The following is a 15,119-nucleotide window of genomic DNA, read 5'->3' on the forward strand; positions in this document are numbered from 1 at the left end:
GAATCTCACTTGGACCCTTTTCCTCCATCCATGGGGAGGTGATGGAACGACCTCTGCTCTTGACATCCTGGACCAAACACCTCCCAGAAGCACTTTGTGGTGGTGGTTGGGAGGCAGGAGGAGGTGAAGGGAGTGTCCTGAGAACTAAGCCACCAGGGTAGGCCTGTGGTGACAAACAGCTCAAGAACCTCGGGGACCTCCATCCTGCAGGGGACAGACCCACAAGCTCAGCATACAGGACCATCTCAAATATGGTGGAATTTGGATTTCCTTCACCAGGTAGGCAGCCCTAAGAAACCAGAAAATGCCCAAGGCTTTCCTTGAGGGGAATAGGGGAGGAGGGCCTGAAGAAGGGGGCAGAAGTCCCCCCCAGACCCACACTTGCCAGGCTAAGAAATGGGAGGGCTGGTTTTGAAAGCCTGCCCACATCTTTCTTTCTCTAAGCATCACGAGGTTTAGGCAGGGATGCAGGAGAAAGAAGAGGCTACCACCTTCCTGTACTCTGTCCATGAGACAGGGGGATGAACTATATACACTGAATGACCCCCTCGGGTCCTAGGAGTGTTTGGAGTTTACAATCCCAAGATTCTACAGACCATCAGGAAGGATCTGGGGCTTAAATTTTCCATAGCCTGTACGTTGGGGTCATGAAAATTCCTAGACTTGGACTCAGAAGCCCAGGGTTCGAGTCATCGCCTGCATGTAACAGGTGCGCAGAAATGCTGATTTAAGGTAAGAGAGAGAAACCCAATGACTAGGATAATAGCCCGTGGGTTCTCATCCCACCCATATGTGAGCCAGGCATGGGCTCTGCCTATGTCCCTTTTGTCCTTTTTTCACATTATCTCACCCAGAGTCTGAGCCAGATATTATGATGCTCATTTCACAGAAGAAGAAACTGAGGTTCAGAGAATCTAAGTCCCTCCCTGCCAGCCCTGCAGCTGGCCAGCAGAGGAGCCGGGAGGCAGGCCCAGGACTCTGATGGTATAAGCCTGGGCCCTCCACCACCATCCCTCCCATCTGTAGGGAGAAGGACACAGCCCCAAAGCCTGGGTTCCCTCTGCAGATGCTGTAGTCTCTGGAGAGAGCTCAGCCCAGCCTCCCATTCCCAGCCTCGCTAGGTAGAGGCTGGATCCTGCCTGATTCATTCTTTTAATCAGGGACAGAGTGGTGGCAGCAGCTTCCTGAAGAAGTCTTCAGACTCTTATTAAAATTAAGTTATTGCTTTAATAACCACAGGGTGGAGGCAGCTGCAGCTGGGGGCCTGTGGGCTCTCAGCCGTCCCCGGGAGTCCTGACGAGCAGGGCATTGTCACATGGCACTGGGGCACTCCTGTCCCTTCACTCCACATTATATGCCTTTCTCTCTCCTAATCCCAAGGCCACAGTGAGCGGGGAGCTGTCTTGGCAGGTGTCTCTCTCACAATTAGCCACGTGGACAAAACAAACACTGGGTTCTGGAGGCACTTCTAAAAGGTATGCCCATATGGGTTCTGGCTCCAGCCCCAGAGATGGGATCAAGCTAAGCTTGAAAAAAATATGACTCAGAGAGGTCACATAATTTGTCCAAGGTCACACAGCCAGCCAGAGGACGCACGGGGGCTTGAACCCAAATCCATATACTCTTTCCACTCCATCACACAGCCTCAGCGTGTCTTGCATGGGTGCTGAAAAAGGCACCTATTCCTGGGACAGGTGTAACATCACCTGGACAGACATCCCTAGCAATGTCACTGTGATTTAGGGCAAATTGCCTCATTTGTCTATTGCTCAAATTCTTCAGCTGTCGTATGGGCTATCAGGTCATTATGGACCTTGAATGAGATAACAAATGTAAAATTGTTCTGTACACTGTAAAGTGCAGTGCACCTCGAGGATGTGTGAGCCTAGGGCTATGGGGAAAGGCAGACCTCAGCCGATGTTAGGGCAGGGGGTTGGGAGCAGCAGGGAAGAGCAGAGGGGAGGGGATGCGGGCTGGGAAAGGATGACAGAGTCCCAGCAGATTCCAGGGAAGAGGCACACACAGAGACATGTGAGGCAAGAGCCAGAGCCAGGGACTTCCCTGGTGGCGCAGTGGTTGAGAATCTGCCTGCCAGTGCAGGGGACACAGGTTCGAGCCCTGGTCTGGGAAGATCCCATATGCCGCGGAGTGACTAGGCCCGTGAGCCACAATTGCTGAGCCTGTGCGTCTGGAGCCTGTGCTCCGCAATAAGTGAGGCCGCGATAGTGAGAGGCCCGCGCACCGCGATGAAGAGCGGCCCCCGCTTGCCACAACTAGAGAAAGCCCTCGCATAGAAACAAAGACCCAACACAGCCATAAATAAATAAATAAATAAATAAATAAAAATTTTTTTAAATGCTGAATTATCTAAAAAAAAAAAAAAAGAGCCGGAGCCAGGCTCAGGGAGACAGGGGGCATCCTGGCTGGACCACACAAGGCTGGGCTGTGGCAGAGGGGATGCTGAGGTGTTAACAGCAAGGAACCAGAAGACCATACTCCTCTGAAATAGAGCAAGAAATGGCCAGCGTCATGCCACACCTCCAGCCTCTGAGCCTCAGTCTTCCCTCTGCCCAATCGAGAAAATATGTCTACTTTCCAGGGCTGTTGTGAGGATCAGCATGTATGTAAAGTGCCTGAGTATAATAGGTGTTCGATAAATCATTTCCATTATGGTAAGGATGGTGAGGATTATGTAAAAATTACTTAAGGTCTCTGAGTCTGTTTTCTAGTCTGTGGAATGTAAGTAATCAGATCTATGTCACAGTGTCCTTGTCCTCTTTCCAACCCATTGAGTAGATATGGAACCTACAGATGGACATGGCAGTCAGACAGGCTTTGGCTCCTTCCAAGAGCTCTCAGCTCCCCATGAAAGGTGGTGAGCTCCCCATCCTTGGAGACATCCAAGGAGACATTAGATGACCTTGTGTCAGTGAGGGAAGGTGATCAATTTCAGGCAAGGGGCTGGACTCAAGGCCAACAGCCCTTCCAGCTTGGAGGATACACGATTCTACATCTCTGCAAGCTCTCATATAATCAGACCACCCGTAGTAAACACGTCCTTACACTTGGAGTCAGAAGGCAGTGAGCTGACTCTCTTCTCAGCTTCTTGCTTTTTCTCAGAAGCTGCCTGTTACTGACGAGCACCCAAGGTGCCACTGGCTGGCTCCACACCTACAGGCCCCCCTGCTCCCCATCCCGGCAGCCCCAGGCCCAGGCCCAGGCTCAGTCCCAGCAGGTGTGTTTGGAGAAGTACAACCCAAGTGTCACCCTGTACATGTTCCTCAGCTCAATTACAGTCTCAATTTTCTTTTCTGTTTAATCCCCAAATCAATATGTGTTCATACATATTTAATCGGGAGGCTGTTTTTATTAGAGTGGGGATTAGTTCTACATCTTTCTCCCCACCGCTTAGAAGGCATCTGCCAGTCACGAGGAAGATGAGTAGATTAATGAAGGAAAGGCCTAAGCACGGGCTGGGCCTGGTACCCCAGCCAAGCCAGAGAAACTGAGAGCACCACTCCTGGACCGTCCCTTCTGCATGGGGCTGGTGTCCTGCTGCTTCCCAGCTTCCTCTCCCCCAGGCCACCTGCAGCTCACCCCTCACTCCCAATTCCCACTGCAGGTCCCTGCCCAGGGATGCTCCCTGGGGTCCTTCCAGACCTGCCCTCCACCTTCCCCCAGCTAAGGAGCCAGAAGAACAAGGGCCAGCTGCCTGTTGGATGTCAGAGAGTGGAGGTCACCCTCAGCCTTGCCTTCCAGAAGTAATAGATTTCTCCTTCCAACTCCGAGTCAAGGCTGAACAGAATAAATTATCGCCCTTTCACAGTGTAATCACTGTCACACTCAGCCCCAGCTGCCATCTGCTTCTTCACCAGAATCCCCACGTAGCCAAGCTGGAAGGAACGAGAGGAAACGTGGACCTGGCAGTCACCATGCTGGCCAAAGACGGACAAAGGCAAGAACACTCTGGGGCCTGGAGCAGGAAAGAGACGGCCTGGACAAGCTTCTCAGCCCTCTGTTAAAACAGGGCTGGAACAGTCATAAGTCGGTGGCAACATGTCAAGTCCCAGCTACATGACATCACATTTCATCCTGGTTGCATCTCTAAGAGACGAAGCCTATTCTTTTTTTTTTTTTTTTTTTAAGTATAGTTGATTTACAATGTTGTATTACTTGTATTACAATGCACAGTGATTCGGACATATATATACACTCTTTTTCAGATTCTTTTCCATTATAGGTTATTACTGAATATAGTTCCCTGTGCTATACAGTAGGTCCTTGTTGTTTATTTTATATACAGTAGTGTGTATCTGCTAATCCCAAACTCCTAATTTATCCCTCCCCCTCCTTTCCCCTTTGGTAACTGTAAGTTTGTTTTCTCTGTCTGTGAGTCCATTTTTGTTTTGAAATAAGTTCTTTCGTATCATTTTTTTAGATTCTACATACAAGTGTTATCATAGGATATTTGTCTTTCTCAAGACAGAGCCTATTCTTATCATGCACGTTTTACAGAGGAGGAAACTGAGGATCTGTGGTCCCACAAATAGGAAGTAGCAGATGCTGGACTGGGGACAGGACCCATGGCTGTGGCGTCTGTGCTCTTAGCTGTTTGGCTGCCCTACTACGCCCCTCCATTATGCAATAGTCCTCTCCTGCTCAACACAAGCTGGGGGCCATTTAAGGTGACACCTAGAAACAAAAATATTTCAGGAGCACCAGTTACTGGCAGGAAATTGCCAGCCACAGAGGAACCTGGGGACTTTGGGTGGGGTCAGTGCCTCAGCTCACAGCCATCACCTCCCTCCTCTACCCCTTTGGGGACTCATGCCTAACTTCCATCTGCACCTGGGCTGCACGGATGAGCGAAACCAGGCACGGTGCCTCCCTCATACAGCGAACTGTGTTACAGGCGAGACTGACATCAGTCAAACAGTGACACCATGGAGGTGTGTCTGCAGACGGAGCCGAGGGTCCTGGTACAGCGTGCCTCTGCCTGGCGTCCTCTTTTCATCCCTGAGCCCCCCCGTGTTGGTCACCTAGCTTCCTGCCGCTCGCCCTTCAGCCGAGGCACCGTGCTATGGGGTCTGGAACTGCCCTGTGCCTCCCCTTCCAAGAACTCACCCTGCTCTGCTCGCAACGATTGGATTGCAGAGACCAGGTCTGTCTTACTCCCCATCGCATCTTAGGTGTCGCTGCAGGAGAGAACAAAGTTGAGGGAGGAGGAAAGAAGGAAGGCAGGGAGGGAGGGAGAAAGGACAGGAGAGGGAAAGGAAGGGAGAAAAGGAGAGAAGGTGAAATCGGAGGAGAAAGAAAGAATAAGGGGAGAAATGGGGAGAAGGGGAAGAAACTTGGGCCACTTTTGAAAGACCAGATGCACCCCCAAAGGTCCTATGCTCTCCTCTCATCCTGGGCTGAAGTTTGACCTGGTTGCCAGGAACTGGCCGAGATGGTAACAGCAGGACACCAGCTGCAGTAGGAAAGAGTTAGGTCTTCCATGGGTTTCCCAAGAGGACAACTGGGAATTAACCCCGTTGCAGAGGTCTGGGGTCCACGCCTCTCTTCCCAAAGCTGCCAGAGGCAGAGGGAGGGACACCATGACCTCCAACCATTGACTTTATATCTAATGACTCCGTGAACTTGACAAGAGACTGGGGCAGAGCCACCCCAGAGTGCTCTTCCGGCCACGGAGCCTATGGCCAGTGCTCAGGGACACGCAGAGCTTCTCCAGAAGCTTGTGTGTCTCCCCCAGGAAGCCTTTCCCTCGCAGGGTCCTCAGGACCACCAGCCAGAAGGGCCCCACGGACACCGCGCTGTCCTGGGCTGACACAACCAGCCGGCCCCCACTAACCGCTTGGCAGTTCGTGTTTGACAACGGGATTAATTCCTGAACAAAACAGATAACGTAGGCAGTGCGATTCCTCATTTAGCTGTCAGATCGGGATAAAAAATGTGTGAGAGAGAAAAACCCAAGGGAAAAGAAATTGGATAATGATAAATTGTGACTGAACGCTCCAAAGAAACACAAGCCGTCTCCCCCATCGTGTTGTGCGCGCTGTCACTTAATTTGAAAATATTCTAAGTGCACAGGGCCTTCTCCTTGGCACTTGCCAGCTTTGCCTGAGAAGAGCCTCATCCCCTTTGGTCCACAGTCACATTTCCTCTGCAAATACAGCAAATACAGCAATGCATCAGAGACCCAGGTGGGCACACGAGCCCAGACGCCCTCCCGCCTCTCCTCCCTGCACCGCCAGGCTCCGCCATCAGACAGCCCCTCTTGCTGCCACTCCCCAGAGGAGAGGCCTTCGTTCTGCAGATTTTACAGTATCATTACGATGCTGGCTCAGAAGGGAGATGGAGGAAAGAGAAAAAAAATGTTTTTGCTGTGATAAGCGTCAACTCTGCCAGTATCTTAAAAGGACTGTTGTTTGCAAAATGGATCATTATCCAAATATACAGAAGCCGTACATTGAAGCAAGGTTTCCCAGATCAGAAATTGTTTGGCTGCCCCCGGGGGTAGTCAGAGTTAAAGCTCTTCTCTAGATGTTTCGTCACACCACACAAGGGTCAGGTGAAAAATTAGCAGCCCTCAGAGATTCCTCGGGGCCTGACCAGTGCCCTTTCCCCCAGGAGAGCCTGGAACCTCATGCCTTGGCCAAGGAAGCTCATCTCCCTGATAATCTCTAAGAACAGGAAGTGGCCTGCTGAGCAGAGATACCTTGGGGCTGAAGGCAGGGGGTGGGACGTGGTGACTTGTAGAGAGTCAGCCTGTGTAAGGATGGGTCTGTGGCCTCTTGGACACCAACAAGGTTAGATGAAAGGTCCTTTCCTCTCTGAGTGCCTGTTTGCCCATCTGTGGTCTGGAGGATCTCAGGGGCTAAAAGGAGCAGCCTTCTGGGACAGGCACCATAGTGCAGGGAATGCCTGGGGTTTAGGTTAAGAAACACCCACCTGGGATGGATCAGCCCAAAACCTCCTAGAAAAGAGCAAATCAGGAGATGGCTCATCCAGTGGGAGAGGAAAAATAGACATGCCATTGCCAAAGGAGATCCTAATGGTGGTCAGAAATGGAGAATGAGTCAGATAGCCTCACATCAACCCTATGAAGCAGGAACTGTCACCCCCATTTTAGAGATGGAAAATTGAGGTTGAGAAAGATAGAATACCTTGCCCAGAAACCTAGGCCCATGCTTGCCACTGTCTCACCACAATATCCAGTCCATCATCAAGCTCTGAGTCTCCGGACTCGGCCCACATCCCTCTATCCTAACCACCACCTTAATCCAAGCCACCACCATCCTTCCTGGAACTGCTACAGCAGCCTCCTGGCTGGCCTCCCTGCCTCCAGTCTAGTCTCCCCACCGTCAACCAGAGATTGACTTATAAAATGCAATATCGTATTAGCCCCACCTAAACGCATCAGTGGCTCCATGTTTCCCTCCAGGTGAAACCCAGCCTCCTTAACGAGGTACTCCAGGCTCTCTCCAGTCTCCACCCACTTCCATACACCTTCATCTCTTGCCATTTCATCTTCACACTCCAGCCCCAGCCATCAGAACCACTCTTAGTTTTCCCCAAGGGGCAAATTCTCTTTGCTTCTGGCCCTCTGCCCACGCTGTTCCCTCTGCCTGGTACACCCTCTCCCTTCCCTTTTAGTTGGTTCTATCACCCTGAGGTGTCACCTCCTTTAGGAGTCTTCTGTGAGCCCCAGCTCAGGCTAATTTCCCATGCCCTTCTATTCTCCCAGAGCCCCCCGTACCTCCTGCATCACATCTACTGAAATCGCCAGCATGCTGTCTGGGACCCCACTGGCCCAGAACTTAGAAAAATTGAGGACTATGTCTACCTTATTCATCATTGTGCGCTGAGCACCCAGGACCATTCCTGGCACACAGTAGGCACACAAGAACTATTTGCTGGGCCAATGATTGATTTAATGAATAAATGAATGAAAGAATGAACGATGAGGCCAGAGTGAGCTCTCCTCCGTATATCCAAATGTATAAAAAGCCCAGGCGAGTCCATCAATAAGGCAAGCATTCGCTCCGCACAGCCTGTCCTTGGCTGGGAGTCGGGTGATGGATTTCCGGAGGTGACGCATGAGAGCGTGAGAAGGGTGCAGTGGACGCGTGGAAGGAGAGAATATAGATTTCTATACGTTAATCATTTGTCATTCCTGCCACTCGGCACACTCGTACACACACGCTCCTTCCCTCCCCGGAGCTCCCCGCTCCCATGAAGAAGCACAACTCAGCCTGCCCTTGGACCGTGCAACAGGGGCACACACACTCACAACACACACACACAGCAACATAAACACATTCAGAGAGACACATCACGCAAGTTTGTCCATCCCCAAACCCCTCAAACATACAAATTCAGGCACATACTCTGCACCGAATCTGAATTCACAGCTTCCCTGCCACCTAGGAGACACACACACACACACACACACACACACACACACACGAGAAGTGCACACTTACTGTGACACACACACACTCACAAATCTTCTCTCATTGCCCTTACTGTTTTCACCTTATTCCAAGCTCCTGTCTGTCTTCCTTACAGAATCCCTCCGGGACTGAGGCTGGGGCACTGAGCCCTCTCTCCTTTTTCTCTAGGGGAGAACCCAGACATCACCTTTCTGAGCACCCCCGAGACCCAGCTATCCCAGCCACTGGGCTGCTCCCCAGGAGCCCCCTCCAGAATTGTGCCCTGTATCCTTACATCAAATCCCCTACATCATAGGTGACGGGCAGAGGGGAAGGCAGGTAGACTCAGAGTGAAGCCCCTGGTTATCTCCACTCGCCGTGTCGGTTACATGTGCCTTGTGAGTTGCTTCCTGTCTTAGGCAGAGTTGCTGAGGAAGAAATTGAAAAGGGACGGACTCTCTTTCATCCCACATGAAGGGGGAAGAGCCCCAGCCTCTCCCTGGCCAGCCACTCTGCTTAGTGCAGGGAAGATAAGGGTCAAAGGACATCGCTCCCCTCAACATCCAATAGGCCTTGTACCTGCTGTCCCAGAGGTCCCTTCCCTGGCACCCAGGGCCCGAGGTATCTCCTCCCTTCTCAGGGCCACACCCTCTACTCCAACTCCTCCCAAAGACCACCCCCGCAAATGCCTCCTGGGGCCACAGGCCCAGAGTCTTCATGCATCTCTCCAAACTATAGTTATTTCACACACACACACACACACACACACACACACACTCCCCCAAGCTCCATACCCTCCAGCCATGTGAGTGCTCTGAGTTCCCTGAAGCCTATAGGGTCATCTTGGGGCTCCCTCTGCCTCAACAACACTTGAAGACACTCAGCCGTGTCCTAGTCACTCTCTGAGGCCCTCTTAACGCTCACGTTTCCCCACACTCCCTATCCCGGTCATCTGCATAAACACTGAGGTTTTACCTTGTGCTGCCAGGAAACATGGCTCTTGACCCTCCTCCAATCTACCATCCTGACTTCTGGTTATTGGAAACTAAACCCCTATATGCCCCACCCTCCCCAAAGACCAAGGACCCAGACACCCAGGTCTCCGCCTACTCCCAGTAGGAGCTACTTCTTCATTGCACTGGTCACAGCCCAATAGGAATGTCAGTTATTATATCCATTCACTTCTTCACTCATTTGTTTACTAAGCAAACACATTACTGCTCGCTCTGCACTATGCCCAAAAGGATGGGCAGTACCTCTACCAAGGGCCTGGCCCATGGAGCTTGCCATCCCCAGAGACCCAGACACTCACAGAAGAACCGAATCCAAGCGCAGGGAGATAGCTCAGAGCAGGAGCAAGCTACTGCTGGCTGCAAGTCAGCAGGCAATGACCCCGGCCCAGGTCCAGGGTCCCCTTCAAGACTTACGAAGAAGAGCTTTCTTACAACAAAATGGCGAACAAGTTCTGCCCCTGCTCCCAAGCATGGTGGATCACACACCTGCCAGGCAAAGGGGGGCAATCTCCAACTATTAAGCAACCCCAGAGATGCAGCAGAAAGAACCAGCCCTTCCTGACCTTGTCTATTTGTTCCCTACTTATACTCTGTATACCAACTGACACACCAACTTCTTTTTTTTTTTTTTAATTAATAGACTTTTTACTTTTTTTGTTTTTTAAGTATTTGTTTATTTATTTATGTATGGCTGTGTTGGGTCTTCGTTTCTGTGCGAGGGCTTTCCCTAGTTGGGGCGAGCCAGGGCCACTCTTCATCGCGGTGCGCGGGCCTCTCACTATCGCGGCCTCTCTTGTTGCGGAGCACAGGCTCCAGACGCGCAGGCTCAGTAGTTGTGGCTCACGGGCCCAGCTGCTCCGCGGCACGTGGGATCTTCCCAGACCAGGGCTCGAACCCGTGTCCCCTGCATTGGCAGGCAGACTCTCAACCACTGGGCCACCAGGGAAGCCCACACCAACTTCTTAACTTTCTGAAGGACTGGATAAGAACCTAGAGCAGACACAGACCCACACAGAGGGCTCCACTGAGGCACAGAGGGCTCCACTGAGGCACAAAGAGGGAGTTATTTCCTCCAGGGTATGCCTGTTCATTGCCAGGGGCTTTACAAGCATTAGAATGCAGGGACCCTGAGCTCCTCAGACCCTGCCTCTCCCAGAGAGGCTGGGCTGGGCTGGGCTGGGCTGGGCTGAAAGGGGCTTCTGGTGCCCCTTCTACTGGACTCAGTTTCCTGGAACCTCTATTTCCTCCCTGGAGAGTCCTTTCATTCCAGCACCTCTGTGGATGCTGAGGCCCAGAAGGGGGGTACATGGCACCACATTCCGTTGCTTTTCATCTCAGTCACACTCAAGTTGTTTCAGCATCCTGCCTGCTGCCTCTCTCTCTTCCCATCTCCCTTTGAAGTCGTTAAATAAAGATGGCTGTAGATTACAGCCATTTCAGCTGCCTGGAGTGGAAACTTCTCAGGCTGCCTTCCCTTTGGTATTAGCCTGTTTGCTCTGTTGGGGGGAGGGGGCCTGAAATCCCTGCTCCAGGTTGGCCAATACCAGGCCTTCTCCCTCCCACAAGTCATGTGCATTCGTGCAGGAATGACTTGGCATCTCTTTGCTTACCATCCTCCCAGGAAACTTTGCAATGACTTTACTGGCCCTGTGAGCACTGAGCTGAGCATCCCTGGAGATGCTGTCAAGGGCCCCAACGTGGGCTCCCAAGAATGGCTTGGGGAGCCCTCTGCGGTGCTGAAGACAGGTTCCACACCTCCGTCATCTGAGAGTTTAAAATCAGCGTCCTGAATTATGGTCTGCTCAGCACAGCACTATGGGAAGATGGCCAGCACCTCACCTCCCTTGCTAATACAAATTTGACTTCCTTTGGGCAAATTTCCTCTTCCCCATCCTTACCAAGCTTCTGTCTTCCATCCTGCTCTCTCTTTTGTCCCCACCATCCTTCTCTGCAGCTCAAACCTTCCACTGCTACCTCTGTCAGTGGCAGCAGAGTGAAATTTTCAGAGTGCAAGTCATGTCACCCCACTGTTGTAAACGCACAGTGGCTTCCCTTTGCTCCTACAGTAAAAATTAAACTCCTTAATTTCTTGACGTACAAGGCCGCGCATGCACTGGTCCCAGGCCACCATCCCAGCCTCACCCCCACTGGCTTTTTGCTGTCCTGCTACCATCCTTTGTCCCCTCCCTGGGGTGCGTCTTTGTCCAAACTTGCCCCTCCCCTTCTTTGTCTAACACATTCCCCTTACAGAGCTCGGCTCCTGTGTTGCATCCTCTAGGAAGTCTTCTCTGGTCCCACCATCCAGGCTAGGTCCTCCTAGGATTGCTGTCTTAGAATTGTTCTTTCCTTCTAAGCACTTGCCTTGGTTTTAATTAATCACTCATTTCTGTGACTATTTGACTAGTATCTGCCCCTACATTCCCATTAGACTGTAAGTTCCATGAGAATAAAGACTTTGTGTGTTTTTATTCAGAGTCATCACCAAGACCTAACACAATGTCTTGACCGTTATGGGCTCTCAGTACACATTTATTGGATGGATGGATGGATGGATGGATGGTTGAGAAGATGCTTATTTCTGTGGGTATGAGGGAGCTGGCAGCTTCCTTCCAGGCCATCCCAATTCTCGGATCATGCCATTTTATCAGACCAAATGGGAGGGTGGCTCCTGGGAAAAGAAATAAAAAACAGGCCCTACCTTGCAGCCCCACTTTGATTGCTCAGTGCCATAGAATGGCAAGGGCAAGGGCCTGGGTGTGAGACTGGATTCCAGCCCTTCCTGAGCAATACACACTTTACGACATGAAACACAATGACTGCAGAAGCCCCAGAGCTAACAATCCTGGAACCTCACAGACCAGCCCTCCTCCTGGTAGGACTCAACTTAAACAAGCCAGCTTTAGGTTTAGAACCAAGGCCAGAAAAATAGACTAGGAAAATTCTGGAAGTCACAGAGATGTTGTGCTGCTACGAGGGACCAGAACCTGGAAATCCAGACCCTTGACTTCAAACCTGATATTCACTCTCTCAAAACATGACCCAGGCTGTCTTCTCTCACTCTCATTCCTGTCCCCAAGCCAGGCCCCATAGACAGCCTTCATCCTACAGAACCCAGCACTGAGGCCTTTGGCTATTTCCTCCACCCCTTTGAGGGGTGACAGTGACTGACAGCTCATTCCTCACTCCCCACCCATCCCCAACACACACTCCACCCCATCAAGCCCCAGGTTTTGTTCTGGAGATACCACGCTCTTCGATTCTGCTAGAAATTACGATGTGCTTTCCTTGGTTAGTCACCCCTGCGTCACTAAAACCAGGGCAAGAACCTGCTTCTTGTCTTCCAACCCTCTCCTCCCAATGCCTTTTCAAAGAGAAGGGGAAAACCACACAGCGACGAGAGCAACACCCCCTTGCCGCTCCAGGCGTTTTAATGAATTCCAGCCTTCAGGGAGAAGGACGGCGGTGTTAACGGTGCCGGTGAAAAATGAGGGGAGGAACAGTGAAGCAAATTTCTTTTTATTGACTTTTAGTGAGCTATTTAATCCAAACAGCTCATTATCTGCAATATAAATATACTATATAATGGATTTTGCAATAAGAACAATTAGTTTTGCAATTAGCATGAGAATAAGCTCTCCCCCACTGCAGAGCAGGCAAGGCCCAGACAGTGGGAGGTGGGGGAAGCTGGGGGATGGGGGGAGAGGTGGGAGGGAGGGAAGAAAGCAGCTCTCCAGGTGGAGAGGGCAGGGCCGCCCCCAAACCCAACCCCACTGCCCAGTGGGGCCCCAGATGGGCAAAAACATTGCCAGTAGACAGGAGAGCAGAGCCACGTAGGTAGCTGTGAAAAGCACAAGCTTCCGGCAGATCTGGGCTCAAGGCTCAGCTCCATCACTTACCAGCTATGCAACCTTGGGCAAGTCACTTAAGCTCTCTGAGACTCCGCTTCCTCATTTGAAAACACAGGCATCACTCTAATATCTCCTCATGGGGTTGTTAGGAGGACGGCGGGAGGGGATGCATCCGTCCCTGGCACAAGAGTACGTCCTCAACGAACACTCCTGAGGGTGCTGAGCTGGGACTTCTTTGCATCTCCAGGGCTCACCTCCAGGAAGGAAGGAATGATGTCTGTCTAGCTCACCACTGTATCCAGCCAGTATGTAGTGGGCACTTGATAAATATTTGTTGAATAAATGTTGCTAAGTGAATGAAACTCAATGGCTGCTTGGCCCAGTGCCTGATACATAGTAGGCACTTAATAAATATTCCTTGAATAAATGTTGCCAAGTAAATGAAACTCAGTGGCTGCTTCCCTGCTGTCAGTAGCAGCAGCCTTGTCTCAGGGAACCTTGCAGACAAGCATACTGGCCGAGACCAGCCTGCGAAAAAGAGCACCTCTGCAGCCCCATTTTTTTTTTTAAATTGAAGTATAGTTGATTTACAATATTATGTCAGTTTCAGGTGTACAGCAAAATGATTCAGTTATACATATATATGTATATATCTGTATTCTTTTTTTTTTCGATTCTATTCCATTATGGTTTATTACAAGATATTGAATAGAGTCCCTTGTGCTCTACAGTAAATCCCTGCCGTTTATCTATTTTATATGTGGTAGTGTACGTCTGTTAATCCCCTACTCCTAATATATTCAACACACCCCCCCCCCTTCCCCTTTGGTAACCATAAGTTTGTTTTCTATGTCTGTGAGTCTGTTTCTGTTTTGTAAATAAGTTCATTTGTATCGTTTTTTTAGATTCCACATGTAAGTGATATCATATAATATTTGTCTTTCTCTGTCTGACTTCACTTAGTATGATAATGTCTAGGCCCATCCATGTTGCTGCAAAGGCCATTATTTCATTCTTTTCATGGCTGAGTAACATTTCATTCTGTGTGTGTATGTATATATATATATATATATATATATATATATATATATATATATATATCTCACATCTTCTTTATCCGTTCATCTGTTGACGGACACCTAGGTTGCATCCATGTCTTGGCCATTGTAAATAGTGCTGCTATGAATATTGGGGTGCATGTATCTTTTCTAATTAGAGCTTTCGTCTTTTCCGGATACATGCTCAGGAGTGGGATTGCTGGATCACACGGTAGCTCTATTTTTAGTCTTTTAAGGAACCTCCGCATTGTTTTCCATGGTGGCTGCACCAATTTCCGTTCCCAGTAGCCCCATTTCTTGACTCTCCCGGCCTGCTCTCTCCGCTTCTCCTCAGCCAGCTTCTCAGCGTCAGGGCCTCCCACCATGCCCCCTCCTCTCGGTGGCCCCAGAGCTTTCCTCAACATCACTTGAGTTCAGCCCTTGTCCCTCCAGCTGCCCGCAGCCCCTCACCCCTGTCCTGAACAGGAACACTGGTGTGCTCACCAGATATAATGGGGAGGTGTGCCCATTTCATCTTGAAGGCAAAGAGGGCAGGCTGGCTGTAGGGCCTTCCAAATGTCCCCAGCGTGGTAGAGAGCACCAGTTAAGGCACAGACTCTCAGCCAGACAGCCTATGTCTGCATCCAGGAGCTCCATTTCCCAGCTATGTGACACTGACCAGACCCCTAACCTCGTTTGCCTCATCTCTAAAATGGAAACAATGATAGGTTACTATGGCTTAGAGTTTGGGGAGGATTAAGTGAGAAATCTGTGGGAGGCACTAGT

The sequence above is a fragment of the Balaenoptera ricei genome, chromosome 1 (assembly GCF_028023285.1).
Source record: "Balaenoptera ricei isolate mBalRic1 chromosome 1, mBalRic1.hap2, whole genome shotgun sequence".
NCBI lineage: Eukaryota > Metazoa > Chordata > Mammalia > Artiodactyla > Balaenopteridae > Balaenoptera > Balaenoptera ricei.